At 38.9% G+C, this 27,422-nt stretch overlaps 1 protein-coding gene and 1 pseudogene across 2 annotated transcripts in view; one reads left to right on the forward strand and one right to left on the reverse strand.

The window, feature by feature from the left end:
• LOC109402771 (SH2B adapter protein 2) overlaps positions 1 to 27,422 on the forward strand; it is a 561,576-nt gene that overhangs the window by 460,252 nt on the left and 73,902 nt on the right. The window lies entirely within an intron of this gene.
• On the reverse strand, positions 1,538 to 27,309 carry LOC134284281 (uncharacterized; annotated as a pseudogene).

The raw sequence follows: 27,422 nt of genomic DNA on the forward strand, positions 1-27,422 counted from the left end.
AATTATATAACCAATCTCAGACATTGGGTATCGATCGGAAATTGTCTTTTCCTATAATCTATAACCATCCTAAACTTTTTTCACCGGATGCATCTGCCTTTTTCGGCACTATCCATACAGGAGAAGTCCAAGCCGATCTTGAAGGCCTAATTATACCGTCGGCTAAAAGTTTATCAACCTGTTTCCTAACTTCTTCTGTATAGGCTGCAGGATATTGGTATACCTTTTGGTGGATTGGTACATCATCCGTAGTGTTTATTGAACATTCTACTTTTGTACCACAAGTAAGTCTGGTGTTCGGTTGATGGAAAACCTCTTTGTGAGTAGGGTCTTGTACCATTTGGGCAGACAATTTCAAACCGATTGATTTGAATTTTTGTATAGAGTCAGGCACGTACAGTATCCACCAAAAAGATAAAAGTAATTCTATGTCATAGTAATTTTATGTCATAGAATCTATGATAAACATCAAAAGATTCTTTCATAAACTTTGTAATTGCTTGAATCAAAATAAAGCGCCGATAACAGCGCCTAAAAATGTTGATATGATTTCATTCAGAAAAATCAAACAAATTGAAGTACTTGAAATAATTCAATTTTTAACTTTCAACATCCCTGATGTCGACAGATCTCCTCTGCGGCCGTGTTGTGTATGGCCGAGGTCTGGCTGCCCGGTTCCGTATCCAGAACCGTTGGTCCCTCGCGACTACGAAGGTCCCGGTCGATTCGAAATCTCCTATCAAGCGCACGGTGCAATACGGGATCGGCGTGTACGTAATAATGTACGACATAATGAATGATAATGAAACTGGTGAATGATTTACTACCCAAAACGAACCGAGTTGCTCGCTTTATACGGGAACAAAGTTCAGTATAAAGCTCCATCAGCACATTTTTCTTCCATTCGTTTACAGTTAAATTGGTGTCGTAACCCAAATTGTTCAAGAGCGTCTTGTAACAATTGTTTTTTTTTTTTGTATTTATACCATATGCAGTTATTGCTCTGGTTTTGTTTTTATAAAAAAAAAATAAATATTCTAGTTCAATTAATTCTTTGAGTTGTTGTAACTCGAGCCAAATTGAATGATTTTCTAAGGGAAGGGAATAAGGGAATCTCCCTCAACAGATCGACTGCAGTAATATTATATTAAGAAAATGCTTCCATAAAACTGGCCAAAATGACAAGGAAGCAAGACTTCCTGATGGCAGCCCACCCAGGGGCCACCACCAATACGTTACCAGAGAAGTTTGGATAAGCCAGGCTCAGATTTTTCGCCCACTGGGCGCTTGGGATTTGGGCCCACTGCCGCTGGGTCCCCTCGATATTCGTCCATCCCCGGGGCAGTCAGCCCGGGTCGGTCTATCCTCTCGAAGAAACTAAGAAACTATGCACTTCAGGTCACACTGTGATTGTTACAGTTTTGACAGAGGTATTTAAACCAACGCAACACCTCATCAACGCATCATAATTGCGTTACGTTGACTGTGAAACAAACTCCACATTGTACAGAACTTGTGTACATTATTTTCGTCCCACCCCCCCATGGTACTGTCATCAAATTGATAATTGCTACATCACGTCCAGTTCTTCACTTATATTGTCCATTGTTCTATAAAAACTAATACAATTAAAACTAAAGCTTAACACTTGAGCACAGCTCTCACTTTCACTCTCTAGACTTCCCCATCCAGACTTCCCTCCTGTACATTCATCTATAAACTAACTTCTATCAACTGACTTCTATAAATTGTATATGGATAACTTCCTTGAAAGTTGCTATTAGGAATGTTATCGATTCCTTTGATAGGTATGTTATTACATTCTGGAGATGCAACATTTCGATAAGGGGCATGTCCTGGAAGATTGTTATTGTTAGTATAAAATCTCCTTTTGTTGAAATTTTGATAAGAAAGCTTGTTGTTCACTGGGTTCTTATTTTAATGATGGTTTTTGCGAATCTTATTTTCTTCTTTGGAGTAAACTGATTCTACTCCTGAATTTATTTCCATAAGTCCTTCCCCTTCTTTACACTTCTTTTGTAATCATTGTGTTAACTCCAGAAAAGTTTTGTCTTTTTGTGATTTTCCCGCTTGTGTGAGCCCTTTATTACGTAATCCTGCTAGGAAATGTTTACGTAGGTGGGTTAGAGCATGTTGTCCTCCGTGTTCTACCCATTCATACAATTCATGGGCTCTACAAAATCTGTCAAATGGCTCATCTTTCTTTTGTCACAAAATTTCTATTTCCCTCATTATGAACGCAATGTCCTTTTGAGGGAAAAACCGTTGTTCAAACTTTGCTTTTATTTCATTCCAAGTACTTCCTGTGGATGTTTGGTAGGCTTAATAGGGCCTCTCCTCTCAATTTCATACTCACTACATTTAAGAGTGCTCTGTGCCTCTGTGATCCTCGTTTTCTGCAAGTTGATCTTTGAAAAAATCAACTTGGGCTATGAAAGGTAGAAGGGATTCTGCCTTTCCATCGAATTCTGGGATGCATTGAATTGCTAGAATTTGTGAAAATGCCATTTTGATGAGTGATTTGTTAAATCTTCTCTCGAAATGTGAACTGTTTTCTAACGCTCTTCTTAAATTGTTGTTAAAGTTGTTCTTCGAAATTTTCGTTATTGCGAAAAGATTCTCCTAAAGCTTCTTCATCGTTCTCTACTAGTGTTGACGATAGAGGTGTCTTTTCAAAAAGATCTTTAGGTAAAACAATTTCAATGTATATGATTCGGTCTGAAGTTAGCCGTTTTCTTGTTGGCAAGACTTCTGTCTGGTCTAGTATTAAATATGATTGTCACTATTTCTAGTGTATCAGTGAGGTTGTAACGCCCTTCCTTTAAGGGGTTATCTATAACTACTATACACAGGGATGTGATATCTCTTTTATTCACAATGTCCGTGTTTTCCGTTTCGTTATCAAAATATATTAAATATAACACTTAGCTTAACAATGTTTTTTTTCATAAGTCGCACCGTTTTTGTTTTCTTTTTACACTTTTGATAAATTCACTATTTTGACTCTAACTGCTGACTGACCCTTGTGGACTGAACTGCGGACTGGTTCGTGGACTGCACTCTGGACTCAACTCCCTGATTGAAGCCAAAGCCTTGGGCATGTCTAAAATCCTTGATGCCATACATGTGAAAACCTAGAACTCTACCTGTTCTACTCATCATCATCGTGAATATTATCGTTCTTTGAAAAAAAAGTCATGGTTCTTCTAACTTGGGCGTATAACCAAGCGCCTTAATGTCAAAAGCCTAAATATCCTAACCACGCCTGACTTGGACGTGTTCGCAAAAGCAACCCTACTGAGATTTCTAATCCCCAGGATCATCATCGTCTTCGGAATTTGGCACCCAATTCTTCAAAACAAAGCAACCGCCTTGTGTTTACATCGTATCTTTCTTGGGCGCGATGAACCCTAGCCGTGTCCCGGCCACGGATGATGGTTGAAATTGTATCCCAACATTTTTTTCCTTTGAGTTTACTTGAAGTCAAAACAATCCAGGCGCCCTATACGGCCAATACAGTGTCTCGATTTCAAAACATTCCTTTTACGGTTCACCTGAGTTCAGAACGAATCCAGTGAAAAACAATCCAGGCTACCTGAGACCATTTGCGCATATGCATTTTTTTCTTTCTAAATGATACAAGAACACCGAGATTTGAGTTAGAAATAAAAAATAGATTTTTTATTCAATAATACATTTAATCTACAAAATGCGGCGGCATCGCCGCAAAATTTTAACCCGCTAATTTCTAACCTTAACCCAACAGGCTGGACACTTAGGTCCAGCGGCTCCTGTTGAGGGCAGTCTCGAAAGATCAGAAATTCAGATAATGAATTTCTAAGGCGCTCTCTTTCGTCTACGATGTCCTCAGATCTCCTCCTCAACCGTGTTGGGTACGACCGAGGTCTGGCTGCCCGCTTCCGTGTCCAGAACCGTTGGACCCTTGCGACTACGAAGGTCCCGGTCGATTCGAAATCTCCTATCAAACGCACGATGAGGTTAATATCTTAAACTTTGCTCCATACAAATAGTTTCTAAAGGGTTGAAGTGAGCAGTAAATCGCATGCATTTCTTTCTCGGGTACCGAACATCCCTCTTCTGTTTGTGATAGGGTTGTTGATGCAAAGTGTATCGGTTTGTCTTTTCCCAATTCTCCCTGGGACAGAACTGCACCGATAGCAAAATCAGATGCATCAGTCATCAATATAAAGGGTTTGTTAAAATCTGGATATATGGAAGACGAAAGTAAACTTTTCATTTTCTGGAAGTATTGTTTTTCTTTGTCATTTTAATTTATTCTCTTGTTTGAGGCAGGGCTTCTCTCCCCCCCTTAGAAGGTTTGTCAAGGGTTTTGCTATTTTAGCAAAATCTTTGACAAATCTTCGATAATAGCCCATCATGCCTAACAATCCTCGGAGTTCCTTTAGATTCTTAGGTTCTGGAAACTGTTTGATGGCTCCTATTTTCTTTTGGTTTGGTTTAATTCCATCAGAGCTTATTATATAGCCTGGGAATTCAACATCTTGATGCAGAATATTTCGTATGCTCTTGTTATATTCCCGATAACAGAGTCTTCAGACGGATAGTGGTTGTGATGTTTAAATAAGAACAGCGGACGGCGTGTCCGCACACTACTTTTTGGTTATCAACTGTCTGTCATTTATTTTCACCAAAATTTTAAATACTAGCTTACAATTAGTCAGGTAACTGTTTTCATGTTTACAAATAGCGGGTAGCTGTTCGTTTGTGACATTGTAAAAACTGTTTGGGTGTTTGCGAATAGCGGGTAGCTATTCGCTCTTGACATTGGACAAAATGTGATGATGACTGTTTTGGGTAGTTTGGGTTTTTTTTACTTTATGGCGTTATAAACAAAAGGTTTTATAACGGTCGGGTTTTTTTGTATCTGTTTACGACCTGGGAATTCCTGACCCTTGCAAGATTTGATTATTCTGTTATTAATGAGCTTATCTATAGTTTTAATATATCTAGTATGCTACAAATATCAGATTTATCTAACTGTATCTTCAATCCAGCAGCGTTCAAAGATCTGAAGATAGTGTCTAAATTTTTCAAATGTTCTGCTAGATCTTTACCAAAAACTATCACATCATCTATATATACGTAGCAAATCTTTCCTATGTGTTCCCTAAGAACATCATCAATTGCCCTCTGGAAAGTCGCAGGCGCGTTTTTCAAACCAAACGGCATTCTGGTAAATTCATACTTGCCGTTATTTGTAGAGAATGCTGGCTTTTCAATATCGCTTTGTTTCTTCCGAATTTGATGAAACCCAGACGCAAGATCTAATGTGGAAAAACGTTTTTGTCCCCTAAGTTGATCAATTATATAACCAATCTCAGACATTGGGTATCGATCGGAAATTGTCTTTTCCTATAATCTATAACCATCCTAAACTTTTTTCACCGGATGCATCTGCCTTTTTCGGCACTATCCATACAGGAGAAGTCCAAGCCGATCTTGAAGGCCTAATTATACCGTCGGCTAAAAGTTTATCAACCTGTTTCCTAACTTCTTCTGTATAGGCTGCAGGATATTGGTATACCTTTTGGTGGATTGGTACATCATCCGTAGTGTTTATTGAACATTCTACTTTTGTACCACAAGTAAGTCTGGTGTTCGGTTGATGGAAAACCTCTTTGTGAGTAGGGTCTTGTACCATTTGGGCAGACAATTTCAAACCGATTGATTTGAATTTTTGTATAGAGTCAGGCACGTACAGTATCCACCACAAAGATAAAAGTAATTCTATGTCATAGTAATTTTATGTCATAGAATCTATGATAAACATCAAAAGATTCTTTCATAAACTTTGTAATTGCTTGAATCAAAATAAAGCGCCGATAACAGCGCCTAAAAATGTTGATATGATTTCATTCAGAAAAATCAAACAAATTGAAGTACTTGAAATAATTCAATTTTTAACTTTCAACATCCCTGATGTCGACAGATCTCCTCTGCGGCCGTGTTGTGTATGGCCGAGGTCTGGCTGCCCGGTTCCGTATCCAGAACCGTTGGTCCCTCGCGACTACGAAGGTCCCGGTCGATTCGAAATCTCCTATCAAGCGCACGGTGCAATACGGGATCGGCGTGTACGTAATAATGTACGACATAATGAATGATAATGAAACTGGTGAATGATTTACTACCCAAAACGAACCGAGTTGCTCGCTTTATACGGGAACAAAGTTCAGTATAAAGCTCCATCAGCACATTTTTCTTCCATTCGTTTACAGTTAAATTGGTGTCGTAACCCAAATTGTTCAAGAGCGTCTTGTAACAATTGTTTTTTTTTTGTATTTATACCATATGCAGTTATTGCTCTGGTTTTGTTTTTATAAAAAAAAATAAATATTCTAGTTCAATTAATTCTTTGAGTTGTTGTAACTCGAGCCAAATTGAATGATTTTCTAAGGGAAGGGAATAAGGGAATCTCCCTCAACAGATCGACTGCAGTAATATTATATTAAGAAAATGCTTCCACAAAACTGGCCAAAATGACAAGGAAGCAAGACTTCCTGATGGCAGCCCACCCAGGGGCCACCACCAATACGTTACCAGAGAAGTTTGGATAAGCCAGGCTCAGATTTTTCGCCCACTGGGCGCTTGGGATTTGGGCCCACTGCCGCTGGGTCCCCTCGATATTCGTCCATCCCCGGGGCAGTCAGCCCGGGTCGGTCTATCCTCTCGAAGAAACTAAGAAACTATGCACTTCAGGTCACACTGTGATTGTTACAGTTTTGACAGAGGTATTTAAACCAACGCAACACCTCATCAACGCATCATAATTGCGTTACGTTGACTGTGAAACAAACTCCACATTGTACAGAACTTGTGTACATTATTTTCGTCCCACCCCCCCATGGTACTGTCATCAAATTGATAATTGCTACATCACGTCCAGTTCTTCACTTATATTGTCCATTGTTCTATAAAAACTAATACAATTAAAACTAAAGCTTAACACTTGAGCACAGCTCTCACTTTCACTCTCTAAACTTCCCCATCCAGACTTCCCTCCTGTACATTCATCTATAAACTAACTTCTATCAACTGACTTCTATAAATTGTATATGGATAACTTCCTTGAAAGTTGCTATTAGGAATGTTATCGATTCCTTTGATAGGTATGTTATTACATTCTGGAGATGCAACATTTCGATAAGGGGCATGTCCTGGAAGATTGTTATTGTTAGTATAAAATCTCCTTTTGTTGAAATTTTGATAAGAAAGCTTGTTGTTCACTGGGTTCTTATTTTAATGATGGTTTTTGCGAATCTTATTTTCTTCTTTGGAGTAAACTGATTCTACTCCTGAATTTATTTCCATAAGTCCTTCCCCTTCTTTACACTTCTTTTGTAATCATTGTGTTAACTCCAGAAAAGTTTTGTCTTTTTGTGATTTTCCCGCTTGTGTGAGCCCTTTATTACGTAATCCTGCTAGGAAATGTTTACGTAGGTGGGTTAGAGCATGTTGTCCTCCGTGTTCTACCCATTCATACAAATCATGGGCTCTACAAAATCTGTCAAATGGCTCATCTTTCTTTTGTCACAAAATTTCTATTTCCCTCATTATGAACGCAATGTCCTTTTGAGGGAAAAACCGTTGTTCAAACTTTGCTTTTATTTCATTCCAAGTACTTCCTGTGGATGTTTGGTAGGCTTAATAGGGCCTCTCCTCTCAATTTCATACTCACTACATTTAAGAGTGCTCTGTGCCTCTGTGATCCTCGTTTTCTGCAAGTTGATCTTTGAAAAAATCAACTTGGGCTATGAAAGGTAGAAGGGATTCTGCCTTTCCATCGAATTCTGGGATGCATTGAATTGCTAGAATTTGTGAAAATGCCATTTTGATGAGTGATTTGTTAAATCTTCTCTCGAAATGTGAACTGTTTTCTAACGCTCTTCTTAAATTGTTGTTAAAGTTGTTCTTCGAAATTTTCGTTATTGCGAAAAGATTCTCCTAAAGCTTCTTCATCGTTCTCTACTAGTGTTGACGATAGAGGTGTTTTTTCAAAAAGATCTTTAGGTAAAACAATTTCAATGTATATGATTCGGTCTGAAGTTAGCCGTTTTCTTGTTGGCAAGACTTCTGTCTGGTCTAGTATTAAATATGATTGTCACTATTTCTAGTGTATCAGTGAGGTTGTAACGCCCTTCCTTTAAGGGGTTATCTATAACTACTATACACAGGGATGTGATATCTCTTTTATTCACAATGTCCGTGTTTTCCGTTTCGTTATCAAAATATATTAAATATAACACTTAGCTTAACAATGTTTTTTTTCATAAGTCGCACCGTTTTTGTTTTCTTTTTACACTTTTGATAAATTCACTATTTTGACTCTAACTGCTGACTGACCCTTGTGGACTGAACTGCGGACTGGTTCGTGGACTGCACTCTGGACTCAACTCCCTGATTGAAGCCAAAGCCTTGGGCATGTCTAAAATCCTTGATGCCATACATGTGAAAACCTAGAACTCTACCTGTTCTACTCATCATCATCGTGAATATTATCGTTCTTTGAAAAAAAAAGTCATGGTTCTTCTAACTTGGGCGTATAACCAAGCGCCTTAATGTCAAAAGCCTAAATATCCTAACCACGCCTGACTTGGACGTGTTCGCAAAAGCAACCCTACTGAGATTTCTAATCCCCAGGATCATCATCGTCTTCGGAATTTGGCACCCAATTCTTCAAAACAAAGCAACCGCCTTGTGTTTACATCGTATCTTTCTTGGGCGCGATGAACCCTAGCCGTGTCCCGGCCACGGATGATGGTTGAAATTGTATCCCAACATTTTTTTCCTTTGAGTTTACTTGAAGTCAAAACAATCCAGGCGCCCTATACGGCCAATACAGTGTCTCGATTTCAAAACATTCCTTTTACGGTTCACCTGAGTTCAGAACGAATCCAGTGAAAAACAATCCAGGCTACCTGAGACCATTTGCGCATATGCATTTTTTTCTTTCTAAATGATACAAGAACACCGAGATTTGAGTTAGAAATAAAAAATAGATTTTTTATTCAATAATACATTTAATCTACAAAATGCGGCGGCATCGCCGCAAAATTTTAACCCGCTAATTTCTAACCTTAACCCAACAGGCTGGACACTTAGGTCCAGCGGCTCCTGTTGAGGGCAGTCTCGAAAGATCAGAAATTCAGATAATGAATTTCTAAGGCGCTCTCTTTCGTCTACGATGTCCTCAGATCTCCTCCTCAACCGTGTTGGGTACGACCGAGGTCTGGCTGCCCGCTTCCGTGTCCAGAACCGTTGGACCCTTGCGACTACGAAGGTCCCGGTCGATTCGAAATCTCCTATCAAACGCACGATGAGGTTAATATCTTAAACTTTGCTCCATACAAATAGTTTCTAAAGGGTTGAAGTGAGCAGTAAATCGCATGCATTTCTTTCTCGGGTACCGAACATCCCTCTTCTGTTTGTGATAGGGTTGTTGATGCAAAGTGTATCGGTTTGTCTTTTCCCAATTCTCCCTGGGACAGAACTGCACCGATAGCAAAATCAGATGCATCAGTCATCAATATAAAGGGTTTGTTAAAATCTGGATATATGGAAGACGAAAGTAAACTTTTCATTTTCTGGAAGTATTGTTTTTCTTTGTCATTTTAATTTATTCTCTTGTTTGAGGCAGGGCTTCTCTCCCCCCCTTAGAAGGTTTGTCAAGGGTTTTGCTATTTTAGCAAAATCTTTGACAAATCTTCGATAATAGCCCATCATGCCTAACAATCCTCGGAGTTCCTTTAGATTCTTAGGTTCTGGAAACTGTTTGATGGCTCCTATTTTCTTTTGGTTTGGTTTAATTCCATCAGAGCTTATTATATAGCCTGGGAATTCAACATCTTGATGCAGAATATTTCGTATGCTCTTGTTATATTCCCGATAACAGAGTCTTCAGACGGATAGTGGTTGTGATGTTTAAATAAGAACAGCGGACGGCGTGTCCGCACACTACTTTTTGGTTATCAACTGTCTGTCATTTATTTTCACCAAAATTTTAAATACTAGCTTACAATTAGTCAGGTAACTGTTTTCATGTTTACAAATAGCGGGTAGCTGTTCGTTTGTGACATTGTAAAAACTGTTTGGGTGTTTGCGAATAGCGGGTAGCTATTCGCTCTTGACATTGGACAAAATGTGATGATGACTGTTTTGGGTAGTTTGGGTTTTTTTTTACTTTATGGCGTTATAAACAAAAGGTTTTATAACGGTCGGGTTTTTTTGTATCTGTTTACGACCTGGGAATTCCTGACCCTTGCAAGATTTGATTATTCTGTTATTAATGAGCTTATCTATAGTTTTAATATATCTAGTATGCTACAAATATCAGATTTATCTAACTGTATCTTCAATCCAGCAGCGTTCAAAGATCTGAAGATAGTGTCTAAATTTTTCAAATGTTCTGCTAGATCTTTACCAAAAACTATCACATCATCTATATATACGTAGCAAATCTTTCCTATGTGTTCCCTAAGAACATCATCAATTGCCCTCTGGAAAGTCGCAGGCGCGTTTTTCAAACCAAACGGCATTCTGGTAAATTCATACTTGCCGTTATTTGTAGAGAATGCTGGCTTTTCAATATCGCTTTGTTTCTTCCGAATTTGATGAAACCCAGACGCAAGATCTAATGTGGAAAAACGTTTTTGTCCCCTAAGTTGATCAATTATATAACCAATCTCAGACATTGGGTATCGATCGGAAATTGTCTTTTCCTATAATCTATAACCATCCTAAACTTTTTTCACCGGATGCATCTGCCTTTTTCGGCACTATCCATACAGGAGAAGTCCAAGCCGATCTTGAAGGCCTAATTATACCGTCGGCTAAAAGTTTATCAACCTGTTTCCTAACTTCTTCTGTATAGGCTGCAGGATATTGGTATACCTTTTGGTGGATTGGTACATCATCCGTAGTGTTTATTGAACATTCTACTTTTGTACCACAAGTAAGTCTGGTGTTCGGTTGATGGAAAACCTCTTTGTGAGTAGGGTCCTGTACCATTTGGGCACTTGCCGCTATAACTAAGACAATTTCAAACCGATCGATTTGAATTTTTGTATAGAGTCAGGCACGTACAGTATCCACCAGAAAGATAAAAGTAATTCTATGTCATAGTAATTTTATGTCATAGAATCTATGATTAACACCAAAAGATTCTTTCATAAACTTTGTAATTGCTTGAATCAAAATAAAGCGCCGATAACAGCGCTTAAAAATATTGATATGATTTCATTCAGAAAAATCAAACAAATTGAAGTACTTGAAATATTTCAATTTTTAACTTTCAACATCCCAGATGTCGACAGATCTCCTCTGCGGCCGTGTTGTGTACGGCCGAGGTCTGGCTGCCCGGTTCCGTATCCAGAACCGTTGGTCCCTCGCGACTACGAAGGTCCCGGTCGATTCGAAATCTCCTATCAAGCGCACGGTGCAATAGGGGATCGGCGTGTACGTAATAATGTACGACATAATGAATGATAACAAAACGAACCGAGTTGCTCGCTTTATACGGGAACAAAGTTCAGTATAAAGCTCCATCAGCACATTTTTCTTCCATTCGTTTACAGTTAAATTGGTGTCGTAACCCAAATTGTTCAAGAGCGTCTTGTAACAATTGTTTTTTTGTATTTATACCATAAGCAGTTATTGCTCTGGTTTTGTTTTATAAAAAAATTGAATATTCTAGTTCAATTAATTCTTTGAGTTGTTGTAACTCGAACCAAATTGAATGATTTTCTAATAGAAGGGAATAAGGGAATCTCCCTCAACAGATCGATAGCAGTAATATTATACTAAGAAAATGCTTCCATAAAACTGACCAAAATGACAAGGAAGCAAGACTTCCTGATGGCAGCCCACCCAGGGGCCACCTCCAAAAACGTTACCAAAGAAGTTTGGATGAGCCAGGCTCAGATTTTTCGCCCACTGCCGCTAGGTCCCCTCGGTATTCGTCCATTCCCGGGGCATTCAGCCCGGGTCGGACCTCTTGAAGCGGGAACGTTGTTTGAATTCAGGCTGGTCCATCCTCTCGAAGTTAGAACGTTGATCGATTCCAGGTCGGTACATTGTACTAAGAAACTATGCACTTCAGGTCAAACTGTGATTGTTACAGCTTTGACAGAGGTATTTAAACCAACGCAACACCTCATCAACGCATCATAATTGCACAGTCAACGTAATGCAACAAACTCCACATTGTACAGAACTTGTGTACTTTATTTCCCTCCCTCCCACATGGTACTGTCATCAAATTGATAATTGCTACATCACGTCCAGTTCTTCACTTATATTGTCCATTGTTCTATAAAAACTAAAACACTTAAAACTAAAGCATAACACTTGAGCACAGCTCTCACTTTCACTCTCTAGACTTCCCCATCCAGACTTCCCGCTGGACATTCATCTATAAACTAACTTCTATCAACTGACTTCTATAAATTGTATACGGATACCTTCCTTGAAAGTTGCTATTTGGAATGTTATCGATTCCTCTGATGTTATTACATTCTGGAGATGCAACATTTTGATAAGGGGCATGTCCTGGAAGATTGTTGTTGTTAGTATAAAATCTCATTTTGTTAAAATTTTGATATGAAAACTTGTTGTTCACTGGGTTCTTATTTTGATGAGGGTTTTCGCGAGTCTTATTTTCTTCTTTGGAGTTAACTGATTCTACTCTTGAATTTATTTCCCTAAGTTCCTCCCCTTCTTTACACTCGTTTTGTAACCATTATGTTAACTCCGGAAAAGTTTTGTCTCTTTGTGATTTTCCCGCTTGTGCGAGCCTTCTATTACGTAATCCTGCTTGGAAATGTTTACGTAGGTGGGTTAGAGCATATTGTCCTTCCTGTTCTACCCATTTATACAGTTCATGGGCTCTTTCTTATGGCTCATCTTTCTTTTGCCACAAAATTTCTATTTCCTTCATTATATACGCAATGTCTTTTAGAGGGCGAAACCGTTGTTCTAACTTTGCTTTTACTTCATTCCAAGTATTTCCTGTGGATGTTTGGTAGGCTTAATAGTGCCTCTCCTCTCAATTTCATACTCACTACATTTGAGAGTGCTCTGTGGTCTTCGTTTTCCGCAAGTTGATCTGCGAAAAAATCAACTTGGGCTATGAAAGGTAGAGAGGGATTCTGCCTTTCCCTCGAATTCTGGGATGCATTGAATTGGTGGAATTTGTGCAAATGCCATTTTGATGAATGATTTGTTTAATCTTCTCTCGAAATGTGAACTGTTTTCTAGAAACGCACTTCTTAAATTGTTAAGTTGTTCTTCGTTCTCTACTAATGTTGACGATGGAGGTGTCTTTTCAAAACAATCTTTAGGTAAAACAATTACTTGGGTCTGAAGTTTGCCGTTTTCTTGTTGGCAAGACTTCTGTCTGGTCTAGTATTAAATATGATTGTCGAACCTTTGATCTCACTACTTCTAGTGTATCAGTGAGGTTGTAACGCCCTTCCTTTAAGAGGTTATCTAAAACTACTATACACAGGGATGTGATATCTCTTTTATTCACAATGTCCGTGTTTTCCGTTTCGTTATCAAAATATATTAAATATAACACTTAGCTTAACACTAAGCTTTTTTCATAAGTCGCACCGTCTTTATTTTCAACTTTCTTTGAGCAGTTACATATTTCATGCAAATTTTTATTTAATCATGTCAAGTAGAAGCTCTGGTAGCATCATTTGAGCATCCATATGTAGTCTCCTTTATGTCGAAAATCCACTGATTTATGATATAAAGGAAACGAGACATGAAAGAAAATTTAGAGACTTTGTGCCAAGTTAGAACGGGATTCTCCCATCCTAAAATGCTCTCTAAGGTCTCTAATTTCAGTTCAAAAATAATATGGAGTTAATTTCTTTTGTAGAAGACAAAATAATAAATATATCACTAACTTCCAAGATGTCAACCCTTTAGAGGGTAACACCGAGGATTTAGGAAATGGACATAACAAGAGGAATTTTAATGGGCCATAAAGAGCCATTATTAACCATATACTTACATTTTTTTTGGGCCCACGCACCAGCGTTGGGTCCAACGAAGTCGGACAGTCCACTATAACAGTAGTGGAATGATTCTACGGAGCCGCACGAACATGCTTGGAGATAGTCAGCAGGACTGGCCACCTCAGACTCGACCAAGGGATCAACTGTGAAGCTGTCATCGTTGGCAATAGTAGCACTGGTAGACTCAACGAACTCGAAGGGGTAGACGTTGACATCCGCCGCGATCGCCTTCCTCATCCGAATATTCCTCATTTAATATACCTGGGCCAATTTCACCCTATATCTTCCGAGATATTGATTTCGTATTTCTCCAATTCGATCAAGAATTGGGTGGGTTCAATGAGATCTAGCAGTTCGTCCAATTTATTATGTAATAAAATATTGATTAATTTTTTTTGGCTCTGTTCTATGTTATCCGATAATTGGACAATCCACAGTCCTAATTCTATCAATTCAGCTTCCAGATAAATCATCATTTTTACGTCATTGGTAAAGTTTAAACCCTTTTCAACGCTGAGTTTAATCAGGTCAACATTTTTCTCAACCCATTCCGTTTGTTTGTCCACTTTGTCGGATGCGTTATTTAGTAAATGATACATTGAGTCTACGACATAATCCTGATGATCTAGCTTGCCTTTCAATGTTTCCTCATTTTTTCTTACTCTGTCTAGATTTTTATCAATCCTAGATCTGTCATCAGAGTCCATTGCTCCTATCGAGGTCCAAAATCCTCTATTGAAAGAATTTTCTAATAAATTGTTGTTTTGACCGGATATTAGTCGCTCCGATTTCTAGACTGGTGCTTAGATGATCGCATTTCATGGTGGTGACTCTGTCTCCTAACAATTTACAAGATTCGTTGTATAGGGGGAACGCCCTTTCCAAAGAAATTATTTTGTTGTCTAACACACCAAAATCCAATTTGACTTTTGCTCCGAAGGTTCCACGCAAAATTTGAGCGAGGCCTAATTTCTCCAGATACAAATTTGGTGTCTCATCAGCTATTGATTTTGAAGTAGCAATTAAAAGCTTGGAAGGTAGGAGATTTGAAAAAAAATAGTTGAATAGTATGTATTAAATTTTCATAAAAGCAAAATCAACAACAATTTGATTACATGCACTGTATGAGATGTTTAGCTGAAGAAAAAAAATTCTACTTTCTTACTTGAGTGAGATTCGAACCCACACCCTGCGGTCAACAGCACGATTTCCATCTTAGTCCGCACGGCCACACTGCCCGTTATATGTATATGACAACAAAAAAAACTATACATTTTCCCGGCGCCCTCAACTGGATTCGAACTCGGATCTTTGCCATGCCTATTTTGTCCTACCCTTCGTGGCTAAATCCGCAAGACTTGGATGAACACGGAATGAGACCAACTGAAGATAACATCGAGGCGATCAAAAATATGCAACATCCGCAAACAGTAAAAGATGTTCGTTCATGTTTAGGATCTGTGAATTTCTATGGGAAATTTATTCCAAATGTAGCAAACATCAGGAAACTTCTGAATGACTTGTTGAAAAAAGATCAAATCACATTTGGACAAAGGAATGTGAAGATGCATTCAACAAACTGAAACTTTATCTCACATCTGAACCACTTCTGGTCAGGTCGAATTACACCGACACTTTTGTGATCACGACAGATACTAGCAACTACGCTATTGGGGCTGTTTTATCAAATGAAAAAACAACAGAACACCCAATTGCATATGCAAGTAGAGCCCTCACTGGAGCAGAAATACGATATCATACAATTGAAAAAGAATTACTGGCCATATTGTATGGGCAGTAGAATACTTCAAGCATTATATCTTAAATCAAAAGTTTATAGTGTACAGTGATCATACACCATTAGTTTCACTATGGCGATTAAAGGAAACATCATCAACCCTTACTCGATTAAGACTTAAACTACAGAGTCTAGATTTCGGAGTTCATAACTAAAGCGGGAAAGAAAATGTAGTCGCAGATTTCTTATCTAGACTACCCAACTCTGAGAGTTATCCAGCCGATAAAAGTAATACCGCAATGTCGCAATTAATTGCTGTGGTCACTCGACAGCAAAAGACACTTAGGTCCAGCGGCTCCTGTTGAGGGCCGTCTCGAAAGATCAGAAATTCTGATAATGAATTTCTGAGGCGCTCTCTTTCGTCTAGGATGTCCTCAGATCTCCTCCTCGGCCGTGTAGGATACGACCGAGGTCTGGCTGCCCGCTTCCGTGTCCAGAACCGTTGGACCCTCGCGACAATGAAGGTCCCGGTCGATTCGAAATCTCCTATCAAACGCACGGTGCAATTGGGATCGGCGTGTACGTAATAATGTACGACATAATGAATAACTGTTGAATGATTTACTACCAAAAACGAATCGAGGTGCTCGCTTTATATGGGAACAAAATTCAGTATAAAGCTCCATCAGCACATTTTTCTTCCATTCGTTTACGGGTAAATTTGTGTCGTAACCTGCAACTATATTTTCAAATTGTTCAAGAGCGTCTTGTAACAACTGTTTTTTTGTATTTATACCATCAGCAGTTATTGCTCTGGTTTTGTCTTTATATAAACTTAAATATTCTCGTTCAATTAATTCTTTGAGTTGTTGTTACTCGAACCAAAAATAATGATTTTCTCTTAGGTGATTTGATTTGGAATCAGACATTTACTTTTTCAGTTTGAAATACTTGACGATGTAAAAATAATCGTTCAGAAAATGTTAAATAAGGATAAACAATTACCAGATTATTGTTGAGATGTTCATCTTCATTTGTCGATGTTGAGGTATCTTTATCTATTGAAGCGCTTCACACAAAGGTAAACTTAAACTTGCTTCACACTAAGTTTTCACGTCTTTTTATCTACTGTTCATTGATTCACTCATCACTTTTTTATTACTTAGCTTTTCTGACTTACTGAGTCAGAAATAACGTTTTCCTACTTCTTTGAGCGGTAAGTTTCCGCTGTGACCAATTGAAGCACTAATTCTAAATCAGAAAGTGGGGTTGTCATCAAAATTATACGCCTAACGCATTGATGTCCACCAAGCATGGGAAAACTCATTCGCTCACCCGAATGCCGGCGATGCAAACTAGCAAAAAGAACGCCAACAACCCAATACTGAGTGAGAGCACGGCGCACTAAGAACGAACGCGGCACGAACGGCTCGCCACCGACGCCAACGAAGCGAATCAGGAGAGAAACAAATAGAGAGCGAATTGAATCAGCTTGCATCGGTGTATATGAAAAGAACGTTCGCTCCCTCAACTTCCGAGTGGCATTCAGCTGATTGAATCAAAACGCACTCACTGATTCAATTCCCAGTAGTGAATGCTTCCACTGAACGCTAAATGAACGTTCCAAAACGAATGCTCTCGCACCCGACTCAGAACGCAAACATTCGTTCAATATTGGTTCGTTCACCTTCGGCACTCAGATTCGGTAGCGATTCATTCGGCCGCCGTTGCTTGCGTCGCCCGGTGCTCGGCGATTAGAAAGAATGGGCAATGAAAGTGGAAAGATTCTGCTTGGCTGGGGGAGAAGCACACTCGCATCAGATTGTGCATGGATGTGAGTGAGGGATACGCAATATTTTAATGATTTTTTCCCATCCTTGATGTCCACTTTCAGACGGCTTCGTTTGTTCAAAAGATCTTAACGTAACTATAACAAGCTTAATTTCTACAGTTCACAACAATATCACGTGAATATCTTAGCATACCGGCAAGTGGTTGCAGTTTGTTGGCTTTATTCAGAACAACAATCGTTGTGGTCATCTCTGTAAACATTTTAATTACTACCGAAAAGCTCTTCATTTCGTTTACCTTCATACCAGTTGGTTTCGTTTACTAGAATTACAGTATGAGAACCACTTAGTATTTTATTTTGAATATCCGATAGTTCACCAGCACTACGTATGCGATTGAAGTTTTGACAATATGTAGTTATTTCTCTCTTCTTAAGTATCAGAAGAGAACTTTGTGCACTATTTGTAGCATGGCAATTATTTTCCCCACTTTGAATCAGATTAGTCATATTTTTTTTAAATTATTGACTAGAGAAAGTTTTCTAGGGAGTGTTTTGATTATGAATACAAATGTAAGCATAGTACGCATAGCACCCCAAGGAAATGTCATCGTATTGATTATGATAACTTCACTTTTCGTTTGAAAAGATGGAAATTGGTCGATCTAGTCAGTGGTTATATTTTCCTTATTTTATTGTTATTTTTTTTTACTCGTCTGCTGTCGGCTGTTTTAATCGTGCTTTTATTAACCTTTGCTATTGTAATCCTTTTATACCGGGGTGTCGTTTTCACTCTACGTCTAGTCTTCTCATATGCGTCAATTCCTGTCTCGTTCGTTGTATGTTTTGTCATACGGTTATAACGTTTCAGGTCCTTGGTATGTGTTGTCAGTAGGTTTTTGTGTACTGTCTCTATTATATGGGAACTTTGCGAACTGGGGATTACTACCTCGTGGCGGGTATATTTAGTGGAAAAGTGTATGGTGTTGTGGTATATTTTGACATAAATCTCCATTAATTGTCCCGGGTTTTCTCCGGGGTTTTCTGCTTTAGATATTCGATAAATTTCCAAAACGGTTGAAAGGAAACGTTCAACAATGCCACTCATTTCGATTCATCCGTGGCCACAATATAGAGGGAGTGATTTTATTGGTGTTGTCTAGGGTGTTGTAAAAATTCTCCAATTCTCCTGCCATAACCGACTTTTCTTGGTTCATTACCAAGATTCGTTGGGTTGACCTCGGTTCTGCCCAGTTGGTCCTTCGGGTTCACGTTGGACACCGTGGATGATCCTAGATAAAGAAATATTTGTCTTCGTCTTTGACTATCCATAGAAGGCCTGCAAAAATACTTAAAAGGAAACAGAGAGTTGACATACTTAGCGAGGTGTATGTCTGAATTTTATGCTGTTTTGTTATTGTTTCCAGTTGGTGCCTATTTCTGATATGGATTTCATCAATATTTGGTTGGGTCTCAAGGGTCTGTTGGTTGATGTGCAAACCATCCAATGACATTACCAATGCAGGTTCCATTCTATATGTCTCGGCATTACTGTATTTTGTACCGTTTATCATTACAGAACAATTGTGGGACTCTATTAGGTACATTCCAGATACAAGTTCCTTCTGGTTAAACGACAGATCGAATCGATCTCTATGTTTCGTACATCTGTGATTACAATGTGGTTGTCTGTAATCCTTTTTACTACCCGAGGTTGGTGGTACTTCGTGAAGGTGCAATTACCGGATAGCCCTTTCAGTAGTTTGGAATAACACGAGTCTCCGGCGGTGTCTACTAGGTTGTCGAGACTGCAGATGCAGAGTTTGGTTACTCCGATCTTTCGGCATTTCTCTTTGGTGAAGTAGGTTTTGTTACCATTATGCCAAGCAACATTGGCTGGAAGTTTTAGAGTCTTGTTTGAAACTAAAAGAGGTTCTAAAACAATTCAACGTAAGTTGTGTTATCTATTCTGGGGATTGAAATAATGAAAATAATATTATTATAGAACGCGAACAAATCCAAATACTCGTAAATCTGCTCTATGCGGCCAATACAGTGTCTCAATTTCAAAGTATTCCTTTTAAGGTTCACCTGAGTTCAGAACGAATCAAGTGAAAAACAATCCTAACTACCTGAGACCATTTGGGCATATGCATTTCTTTCATGAATGGAATTTCTTTCTTTCTAAATGATAGAAGAACACCAAGATTTGAGTTAGAAATAAAAAATAGATTCTCCGTGTCCAGATTCCAAAAACGCTGGACCCTCGCAACTACGAAGGTCCCGGTCGATTCGAAATCTCCTATTAAACGCACGGTGCAATTGGGGATCGGCGTGTACGTAACAATGTAAGACATAACGAATGATAATGGAACGGGTGAATGATTTACTACCCAAAACGAACCGAGTTGCTCGCTTTATACGGGAACCAAATTCAGTATAGAGCTCCATCAGCACATTTGTCTTCCATTCGTTTACGGTTGAATTTGTGTCGAAACCAAAATTGTTCAAGAGCGTCTTGTAACAACTGTTTTTTTTTGTATTTATACCATCAGCAGTTATTGCTCTGGTTTTGTTTATATATAAACTTAAATATTCTCGTTCAATTAATTCTTTGAGTTGTTGTAACTCGAACCAAACTGAATGGTTTTCTCTTAGGTGATTTGATTTGGAATCAGTCAAATTCACTAAATTCTCAAGTTTAAGTCTTTTTATCTACTGTTAATTGATTCACTTATTACTTTATTTTATTACTAAGCTTTTCTGAATTACTGAGTCAGAAATAACGTTTTCCTAGTTCTTTGAGCGGTAAGTTTCCGCTGTCACCAATTAAAGCACTGATTCTAAACTAGAAAGTGGGGTTGTCATCAAATTTATACGCCTCACGCATTGATGTCCACTTTCAGACTGCTTCGTTTATTTAACAGATCTTAACGTACATATAACTAGCTCAATTTCTACAGTTTACAACAATATCACGTGCATATCTTAGCATACCGGCAAGTGGTTGCAGGTTGTTGGCTTTATTCAGAACATGCTTTTATAAACCTTTGCTATTGTAATCCTTTTATATCGGGGTGTCGTTTTTACTCTACGTCTAGTCTTCTCATATGCGTCAATACCTGTCTCGATCGTTGTATGTTTTGTCATACGGTTATAACGTTTCAGGTCCTTGGTATGTGTTGTCAGTAGGTTTTTGTGTACTGTCTCTTTTATCTGGAAACTTTGAGAACTGGGGATTACTATTTCGTATGGGGTATATTTAGTGAAAAAGTGTATGGTATTGTTGTATTTTATGACATAAATCTCCATTAATTGTTCCGGGATTTTCTGCTTTAGATATTCGATAAATTTCCAAAACGATTCAATGGAAACTTTCAACAATTCCATTCATTTCGATTCTACTCGTGGCCACAATATAGAGAGAGTGATTTTATTAATGTTGTAAAAATTCACCAATTCTCCTGCCATAAACAACTTTTCTTGGTCCATTACCAATGTTTCTGGGAATTTGAATTTTGATAACTTCCGAAATGAGGTTACAGCAGCTCTGGACTCGATCAAACGAACTTGAGCCTATTTTGAAAATGTATCGATATATGTGAAATAGTTTAGGTCGTCTATAAAAAGTAAGAAGATGTGAGCACCTCTTCTTCGGGACCACCTCCAAGGCATCAGAGAATGCCTTGTTTAGACTAGATGGGTTTCTAGCCTTAACATAAAAAGCGGTTTGCGTGCTATTCAACGCCACGAACGCACTCATTGCAATTGGTTGCACAATGGCAGCGGCTGCAGTCTCGTTCTGAAAAGTATTCGCTGAAATGTGGGCAGTTGCGAGTTTTGCAGCCAACTGCTCTACCGGTTTTCTAAATTCTCCCACGGACGTATTCTTTGGCTAGCCTGTCTCATTTCAGCTTCACAGGCACTGGGAGTCAATTTGTGTCGAGAGTAGTCATTGCTGATAGTTTACTCCTAATAGTACTTTCAATTTCAGAATACACAACTTTCAACTTTTCAGCATACCGATCAAACGATTCTTGGCTTAGTTTGCCAGTTAGACGGAAAAGTATAAACTGTGCTTTCTTAAAAATATTTTCACAAAACAATAGCTTCGCTCTTAAGGTTCGTTCCAAATATTCCCTTTTTGGACTCTTCCTTAAGTTTTCCCTTCATTGGCTTTGCTACATGAGCAAACCGGGGAATGAACCGTCTATAATAGCTAGTCGTTTCCAAAAATGATTTCAGCTTCTTTGGATTTCTTGGTAATGGTTACTTTTTTATGGCTTCTATCTTTTTTGGGTTAGGTTTTACTCCATCCGTTGTCACTACGTGACCTAGGAATTCGACCTCTTTTCTTAGGATTTCTGACTTATCCCCTTGTACTAGGTATCAGATTTGCTTCTTTGAGGGTTTGTAATATTTTCCGAATATCTTGGAGATGTTCCTCCAACGTCTTCGAAAATATTATGCTGTCCTCCATGTAAACGAAGCACATTAAAGGTGCTTACGAAGAACGGAATCCATGAATCGTTGAAACGTTGCGAGGGCGTCTTTCAGCCCGAAAGGCATTCGAACGAACTCGAACTTGCTTCTGTCAACATTGAAAGCTGTTTTGGGGATGTCGGCGGGATCAATCTCAATCTGACGAAAGCCGCTGGCGCAGAGCTTGGAAGATTCATTCAAAAATGAATGAATTGCTAGTTTTCACGCTGCTTTGAATCACATTTTTCGTTCGCTCTCCTGGACTGCACACCATCGCACATCGCTTGCCTCACGAAGAACGGCAGAAGCAACTAAACAACACTCAAGTCCACCGGTGGGTGCGAATGCCTCATGCTGAAGTATATTCACGACCAACCGCGGCGATGAATGTTTATCACTCGTCGGGGCTGGCCGAAGCGAGGAATGCCAGTTCCACTCTCCTTTGCTTGTTGCGAAATGAACGAATCAAACGTACACACTATCAGCAACAGAGACAGATATATCCAAGCCACATGTAAGAGCGAGAACGCATGTGTTGCTTCACGGCGATAAACAAACACACACCAGAATATTCGACGCCGTCGTTTCCAATAAATAGGTGCAGCTCAGCAGCATTGTGGCATGGGACAAACAATCTTCAACTTCTTTGTGTTGTATTTTTCGTTCGTCGTTTGGTTCGTTCACTGCTGCTCTGTTTAGTTAGGAATCAATATTCACGGGGTTCCGTAAAATTTATTCCTCGTGAGGCATGTATACTCACGAACGTTTTTGGGAACCAAGGATCGGTATATTCGCCTCACTCCATTCATATTCACTCCTCTTTGCTGAAGCGAATCGAGAAAGATGCAGCAAACGGATCGTCATGATCAAACACGCAACCCCATCACCAGTGGGAAGCGACGAGCCATCTGCTTGACATGAATATTCGTTGCCATTCGTCGCAGTTTGGATCGCAAGCGAATGAATGAATGGCGAATGGTGAAGAATACTGGTGAGCGATCGAAGCGGCTATTATCATAAGTAGAAGAGAATTTCTGCATGTAATGCATACATTTTTACTGTATTGTCGCTGAAATGCTAGATTAGCAAAGAAAATAATTCGAAAACATCAATAATTTGTATGCACAATATCAATCGCATCACTCACGAATCGCATTCGCTTGCGATGCGAATGTGGACGAATGAATAATTTCCAAGTGTGGCTTCCCACCGTTCGCCGGAGTTTGCTGTCGTCGCTGACAAGCGCACACACGAACTCAAGCGATAACCGTTCGCTGCTGACTGTCTTCGAATGGGGAAGAAGATGAAAAGTGGAAATCAGGAACCCTGTTGGGAACGATAATTGTATGTTCATGTTCACTTATTCATTCAGCCAAGCCCTGCGCTGGCGAGATCTGGCACAGTAAACTGTTGCGATTTGCCTAGTCTATCAAGGATCTCGCTAGTCTCTGGAATCGGATATCGATCAGCAGGAGTCTTTTCGTTAAGTTTCCCGTAATCGATGACGATTCTATGCTTTTGCTGACCTGAGTTGTCCATCATTTTCTTGGGCACTACCAGACTTGGTGATGTCCAAGGTAAGCGGAATCCCCTCACTATTCCTGTCCCAAGGAGTTTTTGAATTTGCTCGGATACCGCTTGGCTCCATTGATAGGGGTATTTGTAAGGTTCTGCTGAATAGGAATTTCATCAGCCGTAGACATTTTGTGTTTAATTTGGTGGATGAAAGTCAGTTTTTCATCTTCTTGAAAAAATACATCTATGAAAGGGCAAAGTGTGTTAATTAAGCGAAATTTCTTCCCTTCGTTCAAGTGATTGCTGGGAAAGTCGAGCTTGTAGGTACTTCCCAGGTAACAATTTGATGTTGATTAAGCGCTTCTATAGCTTGTGCAAATCAGCCTTCATTTGAACAAAAGCTGTGCAAAAGAGCTGTAATCGTTTGTTCAGCTCTTAAACATCCAATTTGATTGTGATTTTATTCAGCCATAAGTTGATTTACGCTCTCCGGGTGGCTGAATAAAGGTTGTAGAAGCGCTTATATCCAGAATGGGAATAATTTACCATTCTATTTATAGAACAGATGACGATCAGATGAAGCTTTGGAATAAAAATATGTAATCTAGCAATAAAGCCTGTATCCGCAATAATCGGGACACAGAAATACAGCAATAACTCTGCGATGGACACTTTGAAATTGCTCAAATTTCACCTGGGAACATCTTAAGATGTGTAGATTTCACCTGCAAAATTTCATCTGAATCAGGGCAGTACTTTTTGTTGTAGCAATGAAATAGTAGAACGTGGGCATTTGAATTTTGTACAGCACCTAGATTTGCTTGTCAGCGCTTTAACTTTTGAAATTGGAAAAGGATATGGCTGAAATTTTGAACACAATCTTTTCAATATACGTTTCTAGCATGGGCAAAATTTCAAAAAAATCGATGCATTATTAAAAATTTTATAGTCAAAAAATGTATTGGGACTAACCTTGATTTAACCCCTTTTGACAGCAATTAGTGAGCACCCCTTATTGTTCTGATTGTACTGTTGAAAGTACAATTCCAAAAATCATAAAATTTCACAGTTATAGTGTGCACTTAATTAACTATCTTCTGTGAAAATTTCATGGAAATTGACCGAGGCATTTAAAAGCTATTAATAGGCTAACATCGCATATGAAAAACACGAAAATTTTTCACTAACACTCACCCCTATCAAAGCTGGTAGCTCTCACACCAGTTGATCAAAGTTGATGAAATTTTGTATGAAAGTGCCTTTGTATGTATCACAACTGCCTACGAAATTTCGTTACTATTCTTGCTGAACTTTGGTCGGTATCGCAAAATAACCATCTGTCATGCAGATGAAAATTGGTCGTGACTGTACAAAATAGTTAAACGCACATTGTTTTGTTTCTGAGCTACAGTTAAAAGTAATGCACCGATTTTTATGAAATTTGGCACAAATAATAAACCAACATCAATTAGGATTTAGTAAATTTTTTTGTCCGTTTTTTTATTCATGGCAGAGTTACAGCCTTATTTCTGTGTCCCGATTATTGCGGATACAGGCTTTACTGTATCATTTGCATATTCCGTGGAGATTACTTTTCGATATGGTGGCTTCTGCTGCAGTTTTGAAATCCAACGTTCGATGATCGGAGAGGACAAAATCCCTTTCTATGTTTTTCGAAAATATGACCGTCATCACTTTTCCATATTCCCCAGGTTTTTTTTTTTTGAAGTGGTGGTACTGAATGTTATTTCTGTTGTTTTTATATTTACTTTATTAAAAGGTAAACCTTCAATATTGAAGATAAGCTGAATAAAGAAATGTAGAGTAGATGGATAATCTTCTATTGAGTATCATATTCAGCATATGATGATAGGCTGTACAAGAGATACGTTACTTATACATAAACAAGCTACTATTCAACTTGATATTCAGCTTTCAGCTTATTCAGTTATTGACACCATTAACCAACCATTGTTCAGCTGTGATTCTCACAGTTCTGATACCATTGTTACTTGGATTGTCATTGTAGAAAGGGTTTAGATTTTGTGACACTGATTTAGAATTGCTAGAAAGATGAACCATTGCTCTGTTGTATTCAGAGGCATATAGTCCTGGTTTCAAAAAACAACGTGTTGAAGAACTATGATCTGGGAGGTCCACATTGGCTCCTCTTGACTTTGAAACAGTGATTTTATGAGAGATTTTTTTTTTGAATCGATAGATTCTCGGTGGTGGTTGTCGATGTTTTTGAGAAAACTGACAACTCATCGGTGATAAACTCGTTTACTTTCATGTTAATTATTGCAAGCTGCGAGATCTTGCCATTCAGGTACGTGGTTACTACACTGGGTCAACAAAGTCGATTTTCCGGAACAAAGCTTTTTCGATTCCTTTTAGCGTCCAAAACAACAGTGCATAGTTTGGAAGCGATTGCTTGCTTCCCCGTATTTCGTATTGCGATTGAAATTTCTATGGAATTTAGTATGGGAAAACGTGCTTTTTTGCATTTTTCTCATAAATTGAAATTTTTCGTCTAAAACGATCAAACTAATGACGTTGAAGCCTAGGATATGCCGAAATACTTTGCCGAAGTTCGTAAAGTGATCCGACATTTGTGAAAAAAGTTATAACGTACGTCGTACAGATTGCCCGGTGGTGCTTAACATTTAACATGTAAAGGAATAACATCAATAATAAAATATCAATTTTTGGTTTTCACATGCGTCAGATCATTTTGCGGTCTTCGGCAAAGTTTTTCAGAATATCCTAAGCTATACTTTAACGTCATTAATTATATGGTATTAGACAAAAAAAATCAACATATGAGTAAAATGTAAAAAAGTACGTTTTTCTATACCAACTTCCATACAAATTTCAATCGCAATGCGGGGACGCAACCAATCGCTCCCAAATTTTGCACAGTTGTTTTGGACGCTAATATAGATTGAAAAAGCTTTGGTCCGGGTTGATACGATCAAATTTAAAGTTTCTCCATACAACGTTGACCCACTCTAGTGGAGTTCTGGCAACGCTGGCAATGCCACCTGCTGCGGTTTTATCGGGTCGAGAATTAATGCGAGAAAAAGTGAGTGAATTATAAAAGAATTATTAGTTTGGCCGCCGGAGGAGTGTAAAGTGTTACGAAAATTGTAATTGAAAGGTTTAGGATCGGAGATGAGAGCCCTCGGAGGGCGTATAATTACGATTTTATTCTGAAAATCAGCGGCCATTACAGCGGATCAGCGGCGAAAATTTTCTTGTCAGTGGTAGTAGTGGCAACTCGGTTGGGCAACGGTGGAGTGTATACTACTAATACACAACAGTAGCTGGGAGTGTGAGAGAGTGAACAAATGCGGTGTATTTACAAATCATGTTGGGAAAGTGAGCGCTGTGTTGTGAATTTCAAAAAAAAAAAAAAAAAAGAAATTTTTGGAAAGTCCGAAAAGTGCACCGTTATCGAGTGAAGAGCAATCGGGGAAGCAGTGGGCTTTATGGATATGCTGTCGAAACAGGAGCGACGGCATTTCCATACCATAACTCTGCCCCACAACTGATGGCTTGGTTGATGGAGTGGGAGGGTGGAGCGCTGTTGGATCGGTAAGAGTAAGCGACGCCGGTAGAAGGTAAGAGTACAGTGAGCCGGAGTGAGACGCTAGAATCACACTCCGTGGGTTTGGTGACAGAGGGTTAGCACCAGCCATGACGATTCATTCACACAAACAAGCGACAACTCCATTCGTGAAATGGTAAGTACGACACTACAAGGGGATTGAAATTTCGGAACCGAGAAGCGTGAGTATGTTTGGATGGAGCG

Source organism: Aedes albopictus, chromosome 3, assembly GCF_035046485.1.
Source record: "Aedes albopictus strain Foshan chromosome 3, AalbF5, whole genome shotgun sequence".
NCBI classification, from domain to species: Eukaryota; Metazoa; Arthropoda; class Insecta; order Diptera; family Culicidae; genus Aedes; species Aedes albopictus.